At 41.1% G+C, this 22,525-nt stretch overlaps 1 protein-coding gene, 1 pseudogene and 1 gene segment (V, D, J or C); all 3 read left to right on the top strand.

The window, feature by feature from the left end:
* Positions 1–22,525, top strand: part of LOC126951110 (probable non-functional T cell receptor beta variable 7-3) — a 632,711-nt gene that overhangs the window by 262,562 nt on the left and 347,624 nt on the right.
* LOC126951109 (M1-specific T cell receptor beta chain-like) overlaps positions 1–22,525 on the top strand; it is a 418,381-nt gene that overhangs the window by 99,591 nt on the left and 296,265 nt on the right. The gene's annotated exons all lie outside the window — the stretch shown is intronic.
* On the top strand, positions 18,209–19,027 carry LOC126951124 (T cell receptor beta variable 16-like; annotated as a pseudogene). The gene is made up of 2 exons (XR_007724354.1): positions 18,209–18,456; positions 18,560–19,027. The product of XR_007724354.1 is annotated as a T cell receptor beta variable 16-like (transcript).

Below are 22,525 nucleotides of genomic sequence, written 5' to 3'. Positions count from 1 at the left end.
ACCAGGCAGATCAACACATGATGCATCAGAGAAAGCAGAATGGGTGATGTGATGTGCAATGCCACGGAAGCACTGCAGCTAGGAGAGGTGACACCTAATGGGGGTGTTTAGAGTCTTTGAGTGAACCAACCACATCAAAGAGTAATTGTAATTTATTTCACTCAATCTTCTGTAGCATTCACTTTTGGAGGAAGGTCCTTTGAGCAGGGACAGAGATGGTGATGTCACTGACAGTCCCCCTTTTACTCTGGGTGAAAGGTCTAGAATCCTCAGCCCCAGTATTCATGCCCACAAGGGTCTCATCTAGGTGAAGGCTCCACCTGCCCTGCCCTGCCATGGCCACCAGGCTCCTCTGCTGTCTGGTCCTTTGTCTCCTGGGAGAAGGTGAATCCCCACAAATAAAGCACCTGCATTTTTGGATATTGCCAGTTATTATTCCAATTATGTTTCTTATTCTGTCCCCAAATTCTATGTCTTTTCACAGAGCTCATAGATGCTGGAGTCACCCAGACACCAAGGCACAAGGTGACAGAAATGGGACAAGAAGTAACTATGAGATGTCAGCCAATTTTAGGCCACAATACTGTTTTCTGGTACAGACAGACCGTGATGCAAGGACTGGAGTTGCTGGTTTACTTACGCAACAAGGCTTCCTAGATGATTCAGGAATGCCCAAGGATCGATTCTCAGCAGAGATGCCTGATGCATCTTTAGCCACTCTGAAGATCCAGCCCTCAGAACCCAGGGACTCGGCTGTGTATCTTTGTGCCAGTGGTTTGGTCACAGTGCTGCAGAATCGCCTGCTCCCTGTGCAGAAACCCTGGTGCTTTCTCTTCTCCTCAGTACCCAGCAGCTCTCAGCAGCCTTTCTTGCTCCTCCCCCAGCACAGGAAGTACGTAGGTTTCGTGTTCCACATGTCCCTAGGCAAGGCAAGAACAGGTCATAAGGATGCATCACATTAGGAAACTTTTGGCAGGAAGTCAGTGGGTGCGATGATTCCTGGGATTCCTCACATACTTCTCACAAGGGTGCCTGAGACCAGGTTTGAGGGTGAGTGTCACAGACTGGAGCTTTCAAGTGATCGAGTGAGCTTAACACTGTGCAGCCATTGTGCACATGAATGCTTCTCTCCTTTGCTGCTTTTCGTTATGACTGCTCTGCCTTTTCTTTTCTCTTCTACCTCAAAACTTTCAACATCTTTGATGACTTCCAACATCAATCTTGGCTTCTCAGTTGTTTCAGTTGCTCACTTCAAATGATCATTTCCTTCACCTTCTTCTCTACTTTCTTTTTCTAGACTTCCAATAACAAATTATTTGAATTACCCCCAAATAGCTTCCTCAAGCCTCCTATTGTCTCATGCAGGCTTCTCTTTTCATCTCTGGTACTACTTCTGCAGCAATTCTTCAACCCCATCAGGACCACTAATTGACTTCTCCTGCAAACATTGCACCATATATCATCTCATGTACTATATTCATTATCCGACTTAGACTATGTGTTCTAAGATGATTGTGAAATTCTTGCATATGTCTTCAACTCTCATCTTTTCTTTTTCTGTTTCTTACCTGGAAAGGGACCTTTCTTAGCTGAAAGGGCCACTGAGTAGGCCCTTTCAATGACACAGAGAACATAAAATGTCCCTTACCCTTGTCAAACGGTATTGTAACTATAGAGTATGTCTTGAGATCTGTAAGTCCCTCTATGCATATAAAAGTATATACTTTTCTTCTATTAAAAGAATGTTACTTTTTAATGAGTTCATCAGTTTCATCTTTCAATTATAGTTATACTTTTGACAATTATAGAAACACTAAAAAAAGTTATGCACTCAGAATGTATGATCCTATCACTTTTACTCGTGTGTGTGCTTCACTTCATATGTACAAAAAAGTTAAAAGAATGCCAAATAGGCATATTTATCCATTCTCTTGTAGGAATGATAAAAACAAACTTCCAAGGGGAAAATATTTGCAAAATAATCCACGGCACATAAAATTATTTAAGAAAAAAATAAATCAATAAATATCTCTGTTAAGTTTATATATAGTTTTATATGCTTGGGTAAGGAAGAAAAAAAGTTGTGATACATTTTGCTGTTATTTGGAGAGAGAAAATATAGAAAGAGCAGAAAGAACATGATTAGCCTTGTCTTTGCTGAAAACTTTTCCTTTTTAAATTTGATACACTATTTACCATCAAATTTAAAACAACACCATTGCTATAAAACAATATACAGACAAGCTAAGAAGAAAAAGAAATTTACTATGTAAAAAAAAAGCAGGAACTTATAGGCAGAGTATTAAGGGGAAGTTAAAATTATAAAGACCTATAAGCTTTCAGAGCAGTACAGACCTCACAGCTGAAGCTGGGATTTTAATGTCCTTATGAAAGAGATGACAAAAAAGAGCCAGAATTACATTGTTTGCCTTAATCCTGGAGCTTCAAAATGCTCCCAGGCTTTATAAACTAAAAGTATTATACCCCAAAGATCCAGAAATTGGAAACTGGATGTTTGGTCAGGTCTTTGGGTGATAGATAAAAAGGAAAAGTTAGGAGAGAAAAATTGAATCTTCAGGCTGTGTCTCACATGTGTTTGGAATGAAATATACTCTGCATGGAATGTACAACACACACCCAAAAACTGACAAAAAGGTCCATAACCATTAAAACCCTTGGGGACCCTGGCATTAAGAAATTCAATATGGTTCTGGAGTAAACTTCTGTTTCCAACCAAGATGGATTAACAGGAATTAGATTTAACTTCTTGCTTGAAACAGCTAACACCCCACCCCCCACCCTGCCCCCCTCCACACACACGTACACACAACACGTGAAACAACGGTTGTCAAGACATTGGAAGTCAGGCAACAGAAGACAATGATCTCTGAGAGATGGAAACAACCAAGCTGAGAACTATGACTGTCTTAATACCTGGAGGGAGTTTCCAGGCCATGGGCCAGAAAGCAGAATCCAGGCAGAGCTGGGTGATCTCACTGAGCTCAGAGTCCAAGTTGGAAATACAAGATCAAAGCAGCTAGATTTCACATGACAGGGCATTGAAAAGGCGATTGCTGCACAGTGAGAATCCTGGAGACCTTCCTAGGGTCTCTCTTAACCTTTCAGCTGTGCTGAAAAGCAGTCAACAATGTGAGGAAATTCCCTAAGGGCTAAAAGAATAGAGCCATCAAAATGCCTGGAGCTCACAAAGGGCTAAAAGTTTTATATATATATATATATTATAGATATTTATATATATATATATAAAAATATATATCCATATTATATATATAATATAATATATATATATAGATATCTATATATAATATATATATTATATATAATATATATATATAGAGAGAGAGAGAGAGAGAGAGAGAGAGCAGTGAGAATGGGAAACTTAATAATTCATGGGTCAATCAGCAGAGGTTTCAGATGACTTTTGCCTCAGTATTAAAGCAAAACAAGCCCTTCACTAAATTTGGCTCCTGGTCTACGTGGGCGAGACTTCAAAATATCAAAGTGTTTACAAGTAACTCAAGTCTCAGAGAAAAACTGAAGAACATTTCTAACATTTCTAACGTACAAGAACATCTGTTTGGCGATATCAGTATGAATTTATTGTTTTTAAACATATAGATAAAATGGTAAAGAAATGAATACATACCTGTGTGAATAATGGGTTGGTATATATATATGTATTTCATAGTTCTGTCCACTTAGAAGACCACTAGTGCCCAGATGTTTGTTGCCAAATATATTCTCCAATTAAAAAAATGAAAGGTGGTTCTAGGACCCTGAGGTAAAAAATACAAGAATGTTGTAACGAGGTGTGTTCAAAAAAAAAAAAAAGAAAGAAATAAAAAGGATGTGACACATCTCAAAAGGACAGAGGAATCCATCTGAAAGAGCTTCCCCAATGACTAAGGCTGGAACAATTTGTAAAAGAAAATCCGTAAGTTCACACTGAAAATGAAATGATTAAATAAATAAATAATAAAAAATGTGAGACAGGACAATCTCTTACTGAAGAATTCCAAATTGCATATGTAGAAGAAACAGAGGGAAATAGAAAAGTCACTGTGACAACACCACTGTGAGTAGTTGCCACACATAAGACCCAATGACGAGTGCTAAAATTAGTGGGTGTAACTTTAAGAAGAAATTGATCATTTGTACAGTTGTAAAGTATCGTCCCCAAAATATTAATTAAGACGGTGGTTTTAACATATGCCCATACATTCTTTTATACTCATCCCCCTAGATTCTGCTCTCCTGGATTCAGTGGCCTCCCTCTAATGAATAGACAAGGGAAATAGAAAAATGGTAATCAAGTGATCAAAGTTAATAAACATGACCTGTAATAAGTCTTGTGAACCTCGTGTGCATTCTCTTATGATGCAATGTTGTGATGTTATCATGTGACTACATATCTATAATATTCCTCTCCCAAATCTATAATTCCTGTCTAATAATGAGAAAGCATCAGACAAATCCAAGTTGAATGACATTCTACAAAACCTGACCAGTAATCTTCAAATGTCAACATCATTAAAAACAAGGAAAGAGGCTGTCACAAATTGAAGAACACTAAGAAGATATGACACCTAAATGTAATATGGGATCCTGGATTAGGTACTAGGGCAGGAAAAGGTCATTATCAGAAAAACTGGGGAAATCTGATTACAGTCTTTAGTAAAACTGAACTGTCTTTAGTTTAGTAAAACTGAACGTGACAACTGTGCCAGTGTTAAATTCATAGTTTGTGTGATGTTAGCACCAGTGGGTGTTGGATGAAGGATATAAAGTCACTTGGTAGTATTGTTATAGCTACAGGACATTAGTCCTCCAGCTTTGGGTCACCTGAGTCCCTACCAAGCCAATTTGTGAGGCTGCTGTTAGTTGTCCTTACTCCCCAGACTCAGAGCTCTCAAATAGACCTAGAATTCAACCTCTTCTTCTTCTTGACCTCTGCTTCACTGCATCCTAAACATGGCGGAGTGGAAGGGTAGTGAGGGAGGCTGAGCAGAAGCCCGTTATTAAGAAGCCCATCACTAGAGCTTCTCTGATGGTTCTCTGAGACAGGGGCTCCCTCTGTAGTCTCCTTTGTGTACAATCCCAAGCATGCTGGGCCACATAGACTCCACCAAAGCTAGTTTTTATGAGGAGGCAAACATTGAGGCTCCACTGTGAAGAAAATGTCCATGTCAGATTTATGTACAAAAGATTAAAGCTGATGCACTACTATTGCAGGAAAATGATACCTATGAGAATTTCCAAAAGCCAGATTTTGTATTGTGTGGCTGGCTGAATAATACCCCTCCCCACAAAGATATCCACATCCTAATCCCCGGGATCTGCCTCTGTTACCTTAGATGGAGAGAGTGGACTTTACAGATGTGATGAAGTTAAGGATCTGGAGATAAGGAGATTATTTTGGATGAGCCTAGTGGCCCTTAATGCAATTACATGTGTCCTTATAAGAGATAGCCAGCGGGAGATCAGACACACATGGAGAAAAGAAGGCAATGTGACCATAGGCGAAGAGATTAGAGTGGTGTGACCACAAGCCGAGGAGTGAGGCAGCCACTAGAAACAGAGGCAAGGAATGAATCTTCTCCTATATCCTCTAGAGGGAATGTGGTCCTGATGACACCTGGATTTTGGTCCAGTGACATCGATTTTGGACTTTTCCATAACTGTGAGAATAAATCTCTGCCATTATAAGCCAGCAAATTTGTGGTAGTTTTTATAGCAGCCACTCAAAATTAATATACTCCAATATGTCCAGTTAACCTGAGACTAGGCCAAGAAACTCATGTCCTCATAATATTTTCTGCAAAACTTGCTCTCATGTTTTTATCTGACACCCATCCCAAACTACAAAGAAAGAAAATAATTTTGAGACTTAATGTCCCCCTGTCTGGGGTATGCCTTCCATAGGTTATTGGAAAAGACTCTAGTCTCCTTTCAAGATTTTATTCCAGCAGTACCTCCTCTTGAAAGAGTTTTAGGCATTGTATGATGTTCTCAGTGCACATATTAAAAGGAAAAAAGACAAAGACTCATGTCTGCTTGATGTTTACATTTTTGCGGGGAGGGAGAGACAGAGATAAACAAATAAATAAGGCATTTACTGTATTAGCAGGTGATACCTGCAATGTAGGCAAGAAAAGGCAGACTAACGTGAGGGAGACCAGGACTGTCAGAGTAAGGAGCGTTGAAATGACAATATATTGTTCAGAGTAGGGCCAATGAGGAAGTGACCTTTGAGCAATGATTTCAAGATGAAAGAAAGAGACATGTAGGTATCTGGGGGAAAAGCATTCCAGGCAGAGGAAAGAGCCAGTGCAAAGGCCCTAAAAATATTTTAGGATCAATGAGGAGGCCCATATTACTGAAAATTTAAGGAAGGGAGTGGTAGAGTTTACGTCAGAGAGGTAATGGGGCAGGATGGATCATACAAGACCTTGATGGACTTAAGTGCTTTGTTACTTTGCTTTCTTATTCCAAATAAAACTGGGAGCTAGTAGATGATTTGGAGATGAGTGACATGATCTAGCATGTTCTAGAGGGCTGAGTTTGACAGCTAATTCAGAAGTAGAGTAGATGAAAGCAGGGAGATCAGCTAGGAATCTATTGCAGTAATCCAGGAAAAAGATGATGATGGCTTTGTCCCAAGGGTTAGCAATGAAGGTGATGAAAAAAATGGATGGATTCTAAGTGTATTTTGGTGATAGAGCCAGTTGAATTTCCTAATGGATTGGCTATAGGGTGGGATAGAAAAAGAATATTCGAGGACCACTCTAAGGTTTTCAGCTGGAAGGCTGTTGGTGAAGCAAAGTTGAGGATAATCTTTCATGTTTTGAGCATGCTGTTTGAGAATGGTGGGGGTGGGTGGGAAACTTGATTGGAGTGCATTAGAGAGATAATGGGAAAAGAGAATTTGAAGGTAAGTATTGATCATTAGCAATAGCAACAATAACTACAATAAGTTGAAATGCCCCACAGTCTTTGGAGATGTGATACATGAGGGTGGACAGGGCTAGATGGGATAAGGTAGGATCTAGACATCAGACTCAGGAGATATGAGTGGTATATATAAGGTTAACATCTAGTCAAATGCATAAACAGGTTGATTTTAATTGACGTCGGTTTTTCTCCATTGCCCCCTCTAGAGGCAATCTTCAGAGAGTCCTGGCTAGGTCTTTATGTTTCCTGTCCCTAGAGGGAGCTCCTGAGGCTGTGGACATCGGTTAACATGCTGATGTCACTGGAGGCCACATCTTACAGGGCCAAGAGACAGATTTGCTTTCCTTTTTCTCATGCTTGCAAGCTCCTTCACCTGGAAACATGATTTACCTGGGTCCTGCCATGGTTTCTAGGCTTCTCAGTTTAGTGTCCCTTTGTCTCCTGGGAGCAAGTGAGTCTTCAGGTACTTAAATATCTGTGCTCTACCCTATCCCAGTCTATTCATGCCATGTATTGTCATGTATTCTGTTTTTGTCTCTTCCCACAGAGCATACAGAAGCTGGAGTTACTCAGTTCCCCAGCCACAGGGTAATAGAGAAGGGCCAGGCTGTAACTCTGAGATGTGACCCAATTTCTGGACATGATTATCTTTATTGGTATCGACGTGTTATGGGAAAAGAAATAAAATTTCTGATATACTTTCTGAGAGCGTCTATGCAGGATGAGTCCGGTATGCCCAACAAGCGATTCTCAGCTGAAAGGACTGGAGGGACGTATTCTACTCTGAAGGTGCAGCCTGCAGAACTGGAGGATTCTGGAGTTTATTTCTGTGCCAGCAGCCAAGACACAGTGCTTCACAGTCATGTCCTTGCTGTACAAAACCATAGCCTTCTCCTCTCAACTCACAGCCGCCCAAAAGGAAGGCTTTCCCTGTGCCTCCTCCCCCAAGGGAGGGGAGATAAAGAACCAGAACTAACTCATGAAATACAAGAGTATTCCAAGAAGATTTGGATAAAAATACTTGTAGTTTGGGGGATCTCTGAAGTTCTTTAAACAGAACTCAATCTATGTGTTTCTGGTTTTATTTTTTGAAGTGTTATGTTGCCCTGGTTATAAAGCACAGCAGCCTTCTTGTTTATCCTGTTGCTCTGAAAGGTTTGTGACTCTGACTGTGAGGCCACATCTTTATATCCCTTCTTATAGTAAGATAAACAAGTCTTTCTGATGAAAATAAAAATAGTGAATAAAAATGCATTTACTACAGGCTTTTATGTTGCTCAATGATGATGCTAGTAAGGGTGATAGTGGTGACGCTGGTAATGGTGGTGATGAGTTTAGGTTGCCTTTGTCTAGCATTTATAAATTTCCAAACACTTTAAAACAATGTCATTTTAGAGTGGAACAGCCAAGTCCATTATCAGAGGTTAATGCTAATTTTCTGTCCACATAGGGTCTGGGTTTGTAATGTTAAAAAATACAGTTAGCGGCCGGGTGCGGTGGCTCAAGCCTGTAATCCCAGCACTTTGGGAGGCCGAGACGGGTGGATCACGAGGTCAGGAGATCGAGACCATCCTGGCTAACACGGTGAAGCCCCGTCTCTACTAAAAAAATACAAAAAACTAGCCGGGCGAGGTGGCGGGCCCCTGTAGTCCCAGCTACTCGGGAGGCTGAGGCAGGAGAATGGCGTGAACCTGGAAGGCGGAGCTTGCAGTGAGCTGAGATCCAGCCACTGCACTCCAGCCTGGGCGACAGAGCGAGACTCCGTCTCAAAAAAAAAAAAAAAAAAAAAAAAATACAGTTAGCACTATAAATAGATACGTGTCAGTTGATACAGAACATTTTTAGAGATCACTTCCAGTTGCTGCAATAGGAATATATATTCTTATTTTTTTTTCTTTTTTTGAGACAGAGTCTTGCTCTGTCACCCAGGCTGGAGTGCAATGGCACAATCTCAGCTCACTGCAACTTCTGCCTTCTGGGTTTAAGTGATTCTCCTGCATCAGCCTCCCAAGTAGCTTGAATTACCAGCACCCACCACCAAGCCCGGCTAATTGTTGTATTATTAATAGAGACCATGTTTCACCATGTTGGCCAGGCTGGTCTTGAACTCCTGACCTTAAGTGATCCACCTGCCTTAGCCTCCCAAAGTGCTGGGATTACAGGTGTGAGCCACCGTGCCCAGCCTTTTGTTCTTTTTGAGACAGGGTTTCATTCTGTCACCCCGGCTGGAGTGTTATGGCAGTGTGATCACGGCTCACCACAGCTTCGACTTCCTGGGCTCAAGCAGTCCTCCTGCCTCAGCCTCCCTAGTAGATGGGACTATAGGTGTACCTGATCATACCCAGCTAATTTTTGCATTTTTTGTAGGGACAGGTCTCACGATGTTGCCCAGGCTAGCCCCAAACTTCTTGGCTTAAGTGATCCTCCTGCCTTGGCCTCCCAAAGTGCTGGGATTATAGGCATGAGACACCATGCCTGGCCTGGAATATGTAATTCTTAGTGGGACCTAATAGTATAACACATTCTACTTGGTTCAACTGCCTTCTTTTAACATCTGGATTCCAATATTCTGCTCGTGTTTCAGCCACGTTTTTGCAAACAATCCTGAAATTCACTATAATAATAAGTTTCATTTTCCCAGTCTGATTGTTATTTAGAACCTCAAATTATTATTGAACTCATATCCTAATACTGATTATGCAAATGAATACTGAGAAAATATTTCAAGTGGGCTTGGATTTTTATTTTTTCAAGCGATTGAAAACCTGTTTTGTTTTCTAATAATCAAGACCCAATTTTTAGACAATCAGTACTCTCTCTTCCTATGTGGACTTGTAATATGAATAGGTATATTGTTTCTGTCACAGGCATCACAAACATATCTTGCTTGAAACTTGTCCATCAACTCCTTCAGTATGACAAGAACAAAGATAAATGGATTTCTAAAGCATAGTCACATATTGGACATGAGTTTTTGTTCAAAATTTCAGCTAGAGAACTCTAACAGGTGCCTTTCCTTTTATTGTGTTATGTAATCCAAGGTCATCATAAGTAACTAAATTATTGATTTATTTTTCCACTCTGTAATCTCTCCATTATATTTAAAAATAGCAGCTATGAGGCAAAACAAGTTCTTGGTGGGTACATTGCTTCAACTCCAAAATCTAACAAGTGGAAGTTTAATTCAGTGCTTTGCCATTTCATACTATAGACACCGAATGTTCTATCCTGTAATGGGCAGACAGTGGCTCTATAGTTCTGTTAGCTCAGGTGGTATCTTTATGTACAATTTTTGTCATGTTATTTTTTTTGTTAATCTTTCTTAAGGTATGATTGACAGAAAAAAATTGTGTATATTTAAGGTATACAAGGCGATGTTTTGATATACATATACATTGCAAAATGATTACCACACTCAAGCTAATTAACATATCCATCACCTCATAAAGTTACTTTTGTGTGTGTATGTATGGTGAAAATGATCTACTCTCAGAAAATTTCGAGTGTACAATAATCATTAACTATAGTCACTGTGTTGTCCATTAGGTCTCCAAAACTTTTGAGCACACTCCAAAACATCAACTTTTATTCTGATTAAGCCTCAAATATGTCTTCATGTTCCAGTTAATAGCTATTTTTAGAGTAGCTATGAATAACGAAGAATACTGGCATAAAAGATGGAAAGAATAAATGAAGATAAGGGCTCTAAGGTCTTTGGACTTTCCAGGAAGTGATAAAAGCTGCAATTTAAAGTATACACGAAGAAGTCAAGGATGGCAACTCCTATAAACAGCTGATACTTCAAACCTCGAATGTCTAGTGCTAAGCAGCCTGGACCCCTGAACCCAGCACACCTCTCTTTGACGTGATAGGAGGATGACGTGATAGGAGGACCCGGGTCTTCTCCTCCCATGCTGCCCTTGGCCTTTACGTTTTTCCTTTCATCAGTAAAGGTTCTGTCTTAATTATTACCCTATGACAGGAAGTTCATCCTAAACCTGGACAGGTGAGAGATGGCAACTCTGAAGCAACCCCTGGGCATGACACCACATGAGGCCACACCCAGAACAAATTGCAAGAACTAATGAGGTATTTCCTACAGAATCCCTAAGAGAACCTGTCTGTCTGGATGTAAGTGTCTACAGTCATAAATACACAGCATATGATTGGATAAGATGGAATTGAAAGCCTTTCAATGCTTCCCAGTGCCCATCACTCTCATTGTCCTGAAGTGGTGTTGGCAGTGGGCTCAGCAGGGTGCCGTGAGGATGGTGAGGCTACATGCATACGATGCTGACCACGCTGGCTACACAGATGGACCAGACTCACCCTGTGATGGTAGACAGAGCTTACCAATGGGGTTCCATTAATGGACAACAGGCATGCTGCTGTAATAATCTCCTCAACCATGATGGAAGTCAGGCAAGACCCAGGCCATGGGAACCTTGAAAACAGTCACCTCTAGCATCAAATATTTCCTACTGTTTGCCACACTGTGCCTACAAATGTCATTTATGATACAGTTTCAAATTTTCATGTTTATTAAAATTATTATCAGCCTTATCCAATCTGATATTTTGAATGAAATCATATTAAAACTATATATTAATTTAAGAACTGGTATCTTCATAATAGGGAGTCTTCTATAGGTTCCTAGACCACTAAAATACCATGGATTGCCACCTTAGACTTGAAATGGATGATCCTTATTCTTCTCTCAATCAGACCAGTGAAAGGTACAGATTCATAGCAGCTAGTCCAGCAAGCTCCTAATAGTCAACTTCTAATTGTCTCCTTCAGGACAAAAAAGAAACGATATACTTAGGAAGGCCACCATGCAATTGAGTGTATCTGAATCATCTTTACATAATATCATTTCTTACAATGTGTCCTCAACATCCTGCTCTGCATATATTTCTCCACCATCTCCAAAATCCTCTTAGCCCAGTGCTCCTCAAACTTTAAGGTGCATGTAAATTATGACCTTGTTAAAATGCAGATTGTAATCCAATCAGTCAGGGTTGGAGCCTAAGATTCCCTGTATTTTGAACGAGAGTCCAAGTGATGCCAAAGCTGCCAGTCTATGACCACACTGAGTGGTCAAGCTCTAGATGACACCTACAATAATTACAGGCAGAAGGCCCCTCTTCTCAAGTATCATTTTGCACAGTTCCTGGACTAGGTCAGATACAGACCCTACTTACCACATATATCTCTGTACTACAAATATTATGTAATCAGTTTTCCTAAATCTAGGCACCAATATTTTTAAATATATTTCATGGTGTAAATAGAAATTAATTTTCTATAGTAAATACACTAAGTACCTAATCACATTCATCCATCTTTAATGTGAGTAGCAAAAAGCAAAGGCACTATCTTAATGGTTTTTGAGTGAGACTTTAGCAAATGCTATCTTTATGGAGAAACCCCTGGGCTGCTTTTTAGGATGTGAGAAAAGTGGGGTAAAGGGAGGAGAACTGGAGGAACATGGGACAGAGACAGGGATGGGGCAAATATGGGGACACCTGTCTCAAAGAAGCAGCAAATGATATAGAAAATAAATATCTGTTCCATCCCTGTTCCAGACAAGCCCATGTACCTGCAAAGTAGGAAGTTGTGTATCACATTGCAACAAGGAATGATCCTGGCCCCTGTAAAGTCAACAGCAACAGTCATCACAGGCGAATCTGCCTATCAGGGATTGGAGACTCTCTAAACTCCCGCCTCTCAACCCAGGAATCAGAGCCTGAGACAGACAGATGCTTCATTCCTGCATGAGGTGGTATTCCCGCCATGAGTCCTGGGCTTCTCCACTGGATGGCCCTTTGTCTCCTTGGAACAGGTGAGCACTGGCAGAAAGGAAATCTTTGACTAAAGCTATCTTGTCCTCAGTCTACGCCTTTCATTCATAGCAGTAACACTGTTCTCCTTAACTCTGACTCCAAATTTGTCTTCTTTCTCTACAGGTCATGGGGATGTCATGGTCATCCAGAACCCAAGATACCAGGTTACTCAATTGGAAAAGCCAGTGACCTTGAGTTGTTCTCAGAATCTGAACCATAAGGTCATGTACTGGTACCAGCAGAAGCCAAGTCAGGCCCCAAAGCTGCTGTTCCACTACTATGACAAAGATTTTAACAATGAAGCAGACACCCCTGATAACTTCCAATCCAGGAGGCCAAACACTTCTTTCTGCTTTCTTGACATCCGCTCACCAGGCCTGGAGGATGCAGCTGTGTACCTGTGTGCCAGCAGCAAAGACACAGAGGTGCAGTGCTGCCTCCCCTTTGTTCATAAACCTCATTGTTTCCCAGATCCAGGTGCTTTCTCTAGGACTTCTCCCCCGCCACCTCTCACAACAATAGGAAGTGGGTTTGTGACTGTCAATATCTCATCTGTAGACAGAGTTGAGTACAAACCAATAAAAACCATTGACAGTTATGCCAAGAATGGAAAAGTGGTTATACATGCCTAACATTCAGTTGGTGGTATTTTCCCAGAATTACATTTAGAACCCATGCTATCCTTTTCAGAAGACGAATAGGAATTTTTTCTTTCTTTTTTTCATTGTTTTAATCTAAGTCAGAGGCTTAGAAATATAAGAGGTGATATGTGAAGAATGATGGAGACCCAATGTCGTATAAACTCAAGTCTCTGGCATTCGATTAAGTTTTATAGGATTTCATCCTCCTGGAGAATCCACGTTTTTAGCCCAGACCTGGAGCAACTACCTCATTAATGGGAGAATGAAAGCACAGGTGTCCCAAGATAAAAATCTCTCAGAGGAAAAACCACATTGGAGAGGGAAAAAAAAGAAGACCATACATTAATCTGCTCATATCTGGAGCTGGAGGTACTATTGTGACGACCAAATGGAAATCATAAATATATAAAGAAACGATGCTGAAAATAGAGTACATTTGGAGATGAAGATCATGGAGCCATCTGTATGGAAGATAGTAACAATGTCATTAAGGTGCATAAGAGTGCCAGCAAAAGTCAATAAGAAAAACTACAGGAGGGAAGAAGGTGGAAGATCCTGCTCCCCTTAACGAAGATAAACAAAATGCTGAGTGAGAAATATTGCAACCTCATAAATTGTCACATGGAAGTATATAATTACAAATTACTTGATAATTAAAAATCCCAGCAAAATGATATGGCTATCCAACAATGTAAAATTTTGCACATTCTGAGAAAAAAAGCGATTCCTCAAATAGAATAGATGTATATGACCCAGCTATACCCAAAGGAAAATATGCTGCTATAAAGACACATGCACACATATGTTTAAACTATTCACAATTGCACATTGACAATGGATTAAGAAAATGGCAATATACACCATGGAAAAAACATGACAAGCAGCTGGAAACCATCATTCTTAGCAAACTATTACAGAAAAAAAGACCGCTTTTCACATAGGTGGGAACTGAACAATAAGATCACTTTTGCTTTAATGATTGGGAGTTATACCTGATGTAATAGTTGATATGGCACAAGTATAATGACAAACCTGCACGTTAACATTACCCTACTAAGTATAATAATAATAAATTAATTTTAAAAAAAAAAGATAATATAGGAAAAACATGACAAGATCTATTACAAAAGAGCTTTTACATGCTAAGATATTAATGATAATTAATGTCTTCATTTCTAACATAATACATGCTAGACCTTAAGTCTTCTTCACATATATTTATAGTTCATGTAAGTTTTATAACAACCTCAGAAAATTAGTACTATTGTAACCTCACTCATTTAACCATGAGGAAACTGAGACACAGACAAGTTACTAGCCCTTTATCATGTATCTCGTTTGTGATAGAGCCAGGATCAAAATGTAGACAATTTACTTCCCAGGCTCATTCTCTCTTCAGAGTTTATATGGATTCTAAGTCAGACCTTCGAATAGGAAGGTAAATGGTTATAAACCAGAAGACTTCCACACTCTCACCAACATTGCCCTCGCTTTTCTTTGGGTCTTGGCCAGAGGGGTGAGCCCTGGTGACTATGCCTCACTGGTGACTAGCACTGAGTTGCACTGAGGACCACACAGAGTAAGAAGGTCTTTGGGATAAACCTGGGAGGATGAAAGGTAAAAAATGCAGAACTTAAATCTTGATCCCAAGGGATCCTTTAAAGATGAATGAGTCTCCCTTAGAAGGTGAGAAATTAAACATAAACTCTTTAACTTGTAGAGATGTGAGGTGTCTTCCTCAAATAGTAAACTTTGAACCATGGTTATATGCATGGTAGGGAACCTATGAGGGTGGAACATGGATGAAGAAGTGACAGGCTGTCCGGGAACAGGTGCAGGCAGAAAATCAGCTGCCTCCAAGAGTGATGAGAGAAGCTGTAGAGCATCCTTTATCCAGACTAGCCCAACATGCAGTCCAGAAAGCTGTGAGATACGAGGAAAGGGTCACCATAAACTGCAAGCTGACTATGTCAAAAACGACACGTGGAGTCCGAGAGTGGGTACGCGTGGTGGTATCACAGATATACACCCACCCTCTTCCTGCCCAACCGAGAGAGAAGAGACCTACAGGTTTAGCACTTTCACCACAGGGACTAGAACCCTGGATTTAGCTAGAGAGGCTGGCTTAGACCTTTTCATGCTTCTTCCGTATGAACCATACAATTTGGAACCATACTATTTAGAGATGATTGATTTTTATACAACCTGCATAAAGCCTGTCTTTCCGGAGGAAGCTCAGGTTCAATAAAAATAGATTTCTCTCTTGTCCTTCTCAATCTTCCCTCCCTCCTTCTTTCCTTTCTTCCTGCCTGTCTGGCTTCCTCATTAAGAGTAGACATGAACTAGCCACCTGTATATTCTCTGAGTTATGCTGTTAGTGCTGACTACACATTAGTTTAACCTAGAAAAACAAACCCTGTTTTATTTTATCTGAGAGTCTGAGACCCCTCTTTGATCCTTAAAAACTTGCCAATTTCTTGCCAAGCAAACATGTGCAGGGTTTTAGAGAGCTGTAGGTAATAGAGACAAAATAGAAACACCACACAGAATTTGGAGGCAGAGCCTTTAGAGCTCTGAAGCTTGAGGGCCCGCTGCTGCTCCAAGCCTGCCTTATAGCACCAGGTTCCTCTGCTGTGAGTCCCTTTGCCTCCTGAGGGCAGTGAGTCCTGGGCATAGATAGCCTGTCTGCCTTGGCCACTAACACTGTAGTCTTTTTCCTCACCTTCCTCTGGTAGTCCAATATTCACCCCCATTTTCCTCTCCAGCCCCTGCTCTTATACTCTAGTCCCACAGACTCTATGGATACCCTGATTACAGAGATAGAAAGAGAGGTGACACTCAGATGTGAGTGATGAAACTTACAATGGTGTAAACAAGACTCAGGACTTAGACTGCCTGTTGATGTTCATTCTTATGTCATTGTTCAGCAAATATGTATTTAGGAACTCCTGTGTAACAGACATTGTTCCAGGTTCTGGAAATAAGGTAATAAACAAGCCAGATAGACTTGATTTTAAACTCCTGGAAGTTATAAACCAAAGAGATGTACGTGATGAGAACAATGCCACTCTGGATAAGGAACCTGTTACCTTAACACTGGCCAGTGCAAACCCAGTCTGGCAGACATCTGTATCATCTAGACTTGTGAGGAATCCTACAGCTGTATAGCTCTCTGCATTTAAGGGCAAGCCTGACAAGACAGAACCTCACTCTCATGAATCCATGCCCTAAGAAAGAGAAGAAACTTCCCTCGTAGGAACATGGATGCAGTCTCGCAGTTTTCTTATCAAGTAGGAAAATTCGAACTGCTAAAACTTTGCGCCAGAATTTAAGACAAATAAATTGCCTGGGTCATGCATTATTTACAATGCATTTAACTATTTTCCCTAATATAAATCTGTTGATGAACCGCTTATGTGGCATATAAACAGGACTTATATTTAAACGTTAGATGTGGTGCTTTAGAAGATATATTAAAATTATTAGAGTCTGATTTACATTTTTAATAGTAATACAAAATATAAAGTACCACAGCTTGTTCAGAAGAAACGGGATTTCTGAAATCTACCAGAATAGCTTACTAAAAGCCACTATCTTATGGTCTTTTTTTTTTTTTTTTTTTTTTTTTTGAGACGGAGTCTCGCTCTGTCGCCCAGGCTGGAGTGCAGTGGCCGGATCTCAGCTCACTGCAAGCTCCGCCTCCCGGGTTCCCGCCATTCTCCTGCCTCAGCCTCCCGAGTAGCTGGGACTACAGGCGCCCGCCACCTCGCCCGGCTAGTTTTTTGTATTTTTTGGTAGAGACGGGGTTTCACCGTGTTAGCCAGGATGGTCTCGATCTCCTAACCTCGTGATCCACCCGTCTCGGCCTCCCAAAGTGCTGGGATTACAGGCTTGAGCCACCGCGCCCGGCCTCTTATGGTCTTTAGTGGGCTAAAATACTTATAATGATGGATTGGAAAAATGGATGTTTGAGTGCATAAGGTTCACGAGTATAAGAAAGAATTGGTACCTCCTAGCTATAGATTGTCGGTTTCAGAGGATGAGAATGAATGTGTCCTCATCCTCATTTTAATTTTGAAAGACAATGCAGATATCCCTACTATGGAATAGTTTATTACATCACCACCTATAGAGATGAACAACACTAGATGTTTCCAAGTCTCTAAGAGGCCAAGAAGTATTAACCCAAGTCAGATTCAGGTAATTGATCGTGAGTCATGAATTTTCAGAGATTCCCCAATGATTATTTTTAAATCTTCAGCAGTTACGTCTTTTTCTCTGGGGAGAGGGTATTTAAAGCTCCTCACACAGCCATTCTGGAACTACCTCTACCCTCCTGCCCCTGCCCCTAAAACAGTTTACAGAAATAGGTGTCCAGACCGTGGGCTATAGTTCACTAACTCCTGCTCTAGCCTAATTTTGTCTCGTTACTAGAGCATGGACATTCTGTGGATGCTGGTGAAGCCTTTCTGGGGTTTCTCTCCAATGCCTTTGAAAGCTTTTCCCTACACAGACACAGAGTACTGTTTAGCCCAAAATTTAAGATAATTCCTCCAGACATCTGGAGTTCTTGTGCAGCTTCCTCCTCTCTGGTGATCTTTCCTTGAAAATTCTAGTTGCCTCAGCCCCTGCTGATTTTGTAACCTGTTTCCGCAACTCAAAATTTGCCATGCTCTGTTGCTCTGTTCCCCACTCTCTGTGTGCAGAAATTGCCCCCGTGTTTTGGTGCTTTGGCAGAATTACAGTTCTGTGCTGCCTGCTTTCCAGTGGCTGAATACAATTGTTTCGTATATCCTGTTAATTTGTGTTACTTGTATACAGCAGGATGCCAAAGGCAATTGGATTCTACGAAGTGATCACGTCACAGAGAAGCTGCCGATAGAGGTGGAGAGAGCCACACAGAGAGCCGCCTGCCTCGGCTGCCTGCTCTTCCCCTGATTCTGCCATGAGCCCCATATTCACCTACTTCACAATCCTTTGTCTCCTGGCTGCAGTAAGTCCCTGTTCTGCAATCGTCAGCTCCCTGCTCTAAGCCTTTCATCCATGTCATCAAACTCCCTCACGGGCTCAGTCTCCAACTCCCGTCTGCTTTCTTTACAGGTTCTCCCGGTGAAGAAGTCACCCAGACTCCAAAACATCTTGTCAAAGGGGAAGGACAGAAAGCAAAATTATATTGTGCCCCAATAAAAGGATACAGTTACTTTTTTTGGTACCAACGGGTCCTGAAAAAAGAGTTCAAGTTCTTGATTTCCTTCTAGAATGAAAATGTCTTTGATGAAACAGGGATGCCCAAGGAAAGATTTTCAGCTAAGTGCCCCCCAAATTCACCCTGTAGCCTTGAGATCCAGGCTACGAAGCTGAAGGATTCAGCAGCGTATTTTTGTGCCAGCAGCCAATCCACAGTGTTAAATATTAGCTAATCTTAGGGCACAAACTCATCACAGACCCAGCTCAGGAAGCAGGTGGTGTACTAGGTTGGAAGGAAATAACAGAAACTAGAGCTAGCTTAAGCCAAAGGGGAATGTATTATAAGGCTAAATGTATGTCCCATAGAACCGCAAAGCAAGAACACAGGAACTTCCCAGAAATAAACTGCAATGAAACCTTAGAACTAGTGGCTCACGCCTGTAATCCCAGCACTTTGGGAGGCTGAGGCGGGCGGATCACGAAGTCAGGAGATCAAGACCATCCTGACTAACACGGTGAAACCCCGTCTGTATTAAAAATAAAGCAAAACAAAACAAAAAAAACATTAGCCGGGCATGGTGGCAGGTACCTGTAGTCCCAGCTACTCCAGAGGCTGAGGCAGGAGAATGAAAGAAAGAAACTTTAGAACCATGGCATGGCCAACTGACAACTTATTTTTTATATACCTTGTCCACCTGATTGTTCTCTTTTATTATAAGTAGTCTTTTCTGTTTCTTAGGTCTCACAGTGATTAGAAAATTGCAGATTCAGATGTTAGTCCTCCAGTCAATTGAGACTAACCTGACTTTCTCTCATGCTAGATTACAAATCTAGAGTGCGGGGGGTGTGGGGGTGGGAAATGTGATCCTGCTTTACTCAATAACGTGCTCTTGGAAATCCAAGGGAATTGAGTTATTTTGAACAAGATGGTATCTGGGAGCCTGTCCCTCTGACCTTGTGGACCAAGGATTTCAAGGGGTGGAATACAGTCAGAACATCCAATAGGCACCCATCACAAGTGAGAAGTCAGGGATAATTAATACATTTTCTGGAATATGGAGACCTTGGGAAAAGAGAAGGTTTGGAGAGAGGATCAAAACCTTAGTATTTAGAACAATATCAGACCACTTAAAAGATCGGGTTAATCTTTCTTTAAGAAATTAAACCGGCCAGGTGTGGTGGCTCACGGCTGTAATCCCAGCACTTTGGGAGACCAAGGAGGGCAGATCACCTGAGGCTGGGAGTTTGAGATCAGCCTGACCAACATGGAGAAACCCCATCTCTACTAAAAATACAAAATTAGCCAGGTATGGTGGCACATGCCTGTAATCCCAGCTACTCGGGAGGCTGAGGCTGGAGAATCTCTTGAACCTGGGAGGGGGAGGTTGTGGTGAGCCGAGATCACGCCACTGCACTCCAGCCTGGGCAACAAGAGTGAAACTCTGTCTCAAATACATAAATAAATAAATAAAATAAAATAGAAGAAAAAAATTAATCCTAGATAACACAAAAAGCATGTTCATTTTAAGTGTGACAACTTCAGCTCCTACAAATTTGCTAACTGGCCTTTATGGCACTGAAGGAGAACAGATTAATGTGCTCTTGGTGTAAAACATATCAATGCACAGACAATTAAAAAATCTTTAGGTATATGATTCAAATTATAACGAGCAGCAATGTATTCAACATCAATATTCCTAATGAGGCATTATGGTAACAACATTACCTAGGCAGGAGACACACTTATGTTGAGCAGTTATAGAATTCAAAATAACTCTGCTAACATTTGATAATCCAATCTGTTCACAGATCTGGTCACCACCTAGTATTCGCCTTGAGAGAAATTCCTTTATTCTCTCCAGTAACATCTACTCTTATTTCAGTATAAGTTGAACCCAGTTGTCTTACTTCCAGAAGTCCAAAGTTACTTCTTTTCTTCGGAAAAAAAAATCACTCTGACCCCTGCAAACAGAAGTTCTCACTTTATCACTTTTCTGATCTATTTAATATTACACCTTTTCATTTCAAGATTGTTTTCCTTCTCTTCCTCAAGCCCAGTCTTGCTGTTGGTGGTCTACGTCTTTGCTTTTGTCACAGAGAAGTCACTCCTCTAGATGCCATCTTCAGCTTTTTCTTGAAATATTTCCATTCTAACAAAATTGTTCTCCTAAAGATTAAAATTACATACTTACCAGACCAAAAGAGACATGTGTGTTTCTTTGCCTGCTTGATCTCTTTGAAGCTCTTGACAATACTGACCATGCCCTAAGTCCTAAGCATTAATTTTTGCTCAGTTCCATTTACATCATTTTCAGCTAGGTTTCTCATTTTCTCTCTGTTCTTTTTGTTTTCAATGCAGTTCCCAGAAACTAAATCTATCCATTTAATATTCTCTTTCCCAGGAAAATTCTTCTCATTCTATTTAAGGTTTAACATTCTAGTTTAATGGGAAAATGGTCTTCTTTTTTGCTTAGCCTTTTAAAAATCTCTACTGAAAAGATTTTGAATACAGAAATTAGCTGGGCATGGTGGTGGGATCCTGTAATCCCAGCTACTCAGGAGGCTGAAGCAGGAGAATCTCTTGAACCTCAGAGGCAGAGGTTGCAGTGAGCCGAGATTGCACCACTGCACTCCAGCCTGGGCAACAGAGAGAGAGTCTGTCTCAAAAGAAAAGAAAAGAAAAAATTGTGAAGTGTGGTCTGAGATAACTTTTCTCAGTGTCACCTGAGGGAGGGGTTAAACAGGTATATTCTAGGACAGGGTCAGAATTTCAGAGTCGAAATTTCTTGTTGGTGGGTTTTAGGAATATATATCATTGCTCTTGAGTATTTCTGTTTGTGCTAAAGTTCTGCCCCGAGGACTTCATAAGATTAATAACATTGCAAATCTTCTGTAGTGTTTTACAATTTTGTTCTTCATTTTTAAATTCTCACTTTCTTCTCTTTCCTTTGGCACTTCCTCTCATGTTTTCCTTAATCTTCAACTTTCCTAAGCACCTGCAAGTGGGATTGGAGCCTTGTTTAACATCATCCGTGTAGCAATATAAGGATGAGGCCAAATATTTGAACCAAGGATCCCCATCTCCTATGGAAGGTGCCCTGAGGTTGTGGGTGTTGCTGGGGACATGATGTCACGGCCAGATCCTACCTCATGGGGCCAAGGGAACCCAGAACTTTCACTGCTCTTTGCTACTGAACATCAGAACCCATCGCTGGGAGTGCCTTGCCCTGCCTGACCTCGCCATGGATATCTGGCTCCTCTTCTGGGTGACCCTGTGTCTCTTGGGGGCAGGTGAGTCCAGGTATACAAAAAACTTGCATAAAAGGTGTTTTTGACTGGGCGTGGTGGCTCACAGCCACAATCCCAGCACTTTGAGACGTTGAGGTGAGTGGATCACCCGAGGTCAAGAGTTCGAGACCAGCCTGGTCAACATGCTAAACCCCTTCTCTACCAAAAAATACAAAAATTAGCCGGGCACAGTAGCGTGCTCCTGTAGTCCCAGCTACTTGGGAGGCTGAGGTGGTAGGATCACTTGAACCTGGGAGGTGGAGGCTGCAGTGAGCAGAGATCACGACATTCCATTCTAGCCTGGAAAACAGAGAAATACCCTGTCTAAAAAAAAAAAAAAAGATGTTTTCTTTGGGCGTCCCTTCACCTTCTATGGCTTCTGTCTTCTTCCACAGGACACTCAGAGCCTGCAGACAGCCAGACCCCTGGACACAGGTCACCGAGATGGGACAGGAGGTGATTCTGAGGTACGATCCATCTTCTGGTCACATATTTGTTCACTGGTACCAACAGAGGCAAGAAATGAAGTTTCTGATTTCCTTCCAATACTAAAACATTGCAGTTGATTCAGGGATGCCCAAGGAACGATTC

The sequence above is a fragment of the Macaca thibetana genome, chromosome 3 (genome assembly GCF_024542745.1).
Source record: "Macaca thibetana thibetana isolate TM-01 chromosome 3, ASM2454274v1, whole genome shotgun sequence".
Taxonomy (NCBI): domain Eukaryota; kingdom Metazoa; phylum Chordata; class Mammalia; order Primates; family Cercopithecidae; genus Macaca; species Macaca thibetana.
This window is presented reverse-complemented; position numbering and strand designations above follow the sequence as displayed.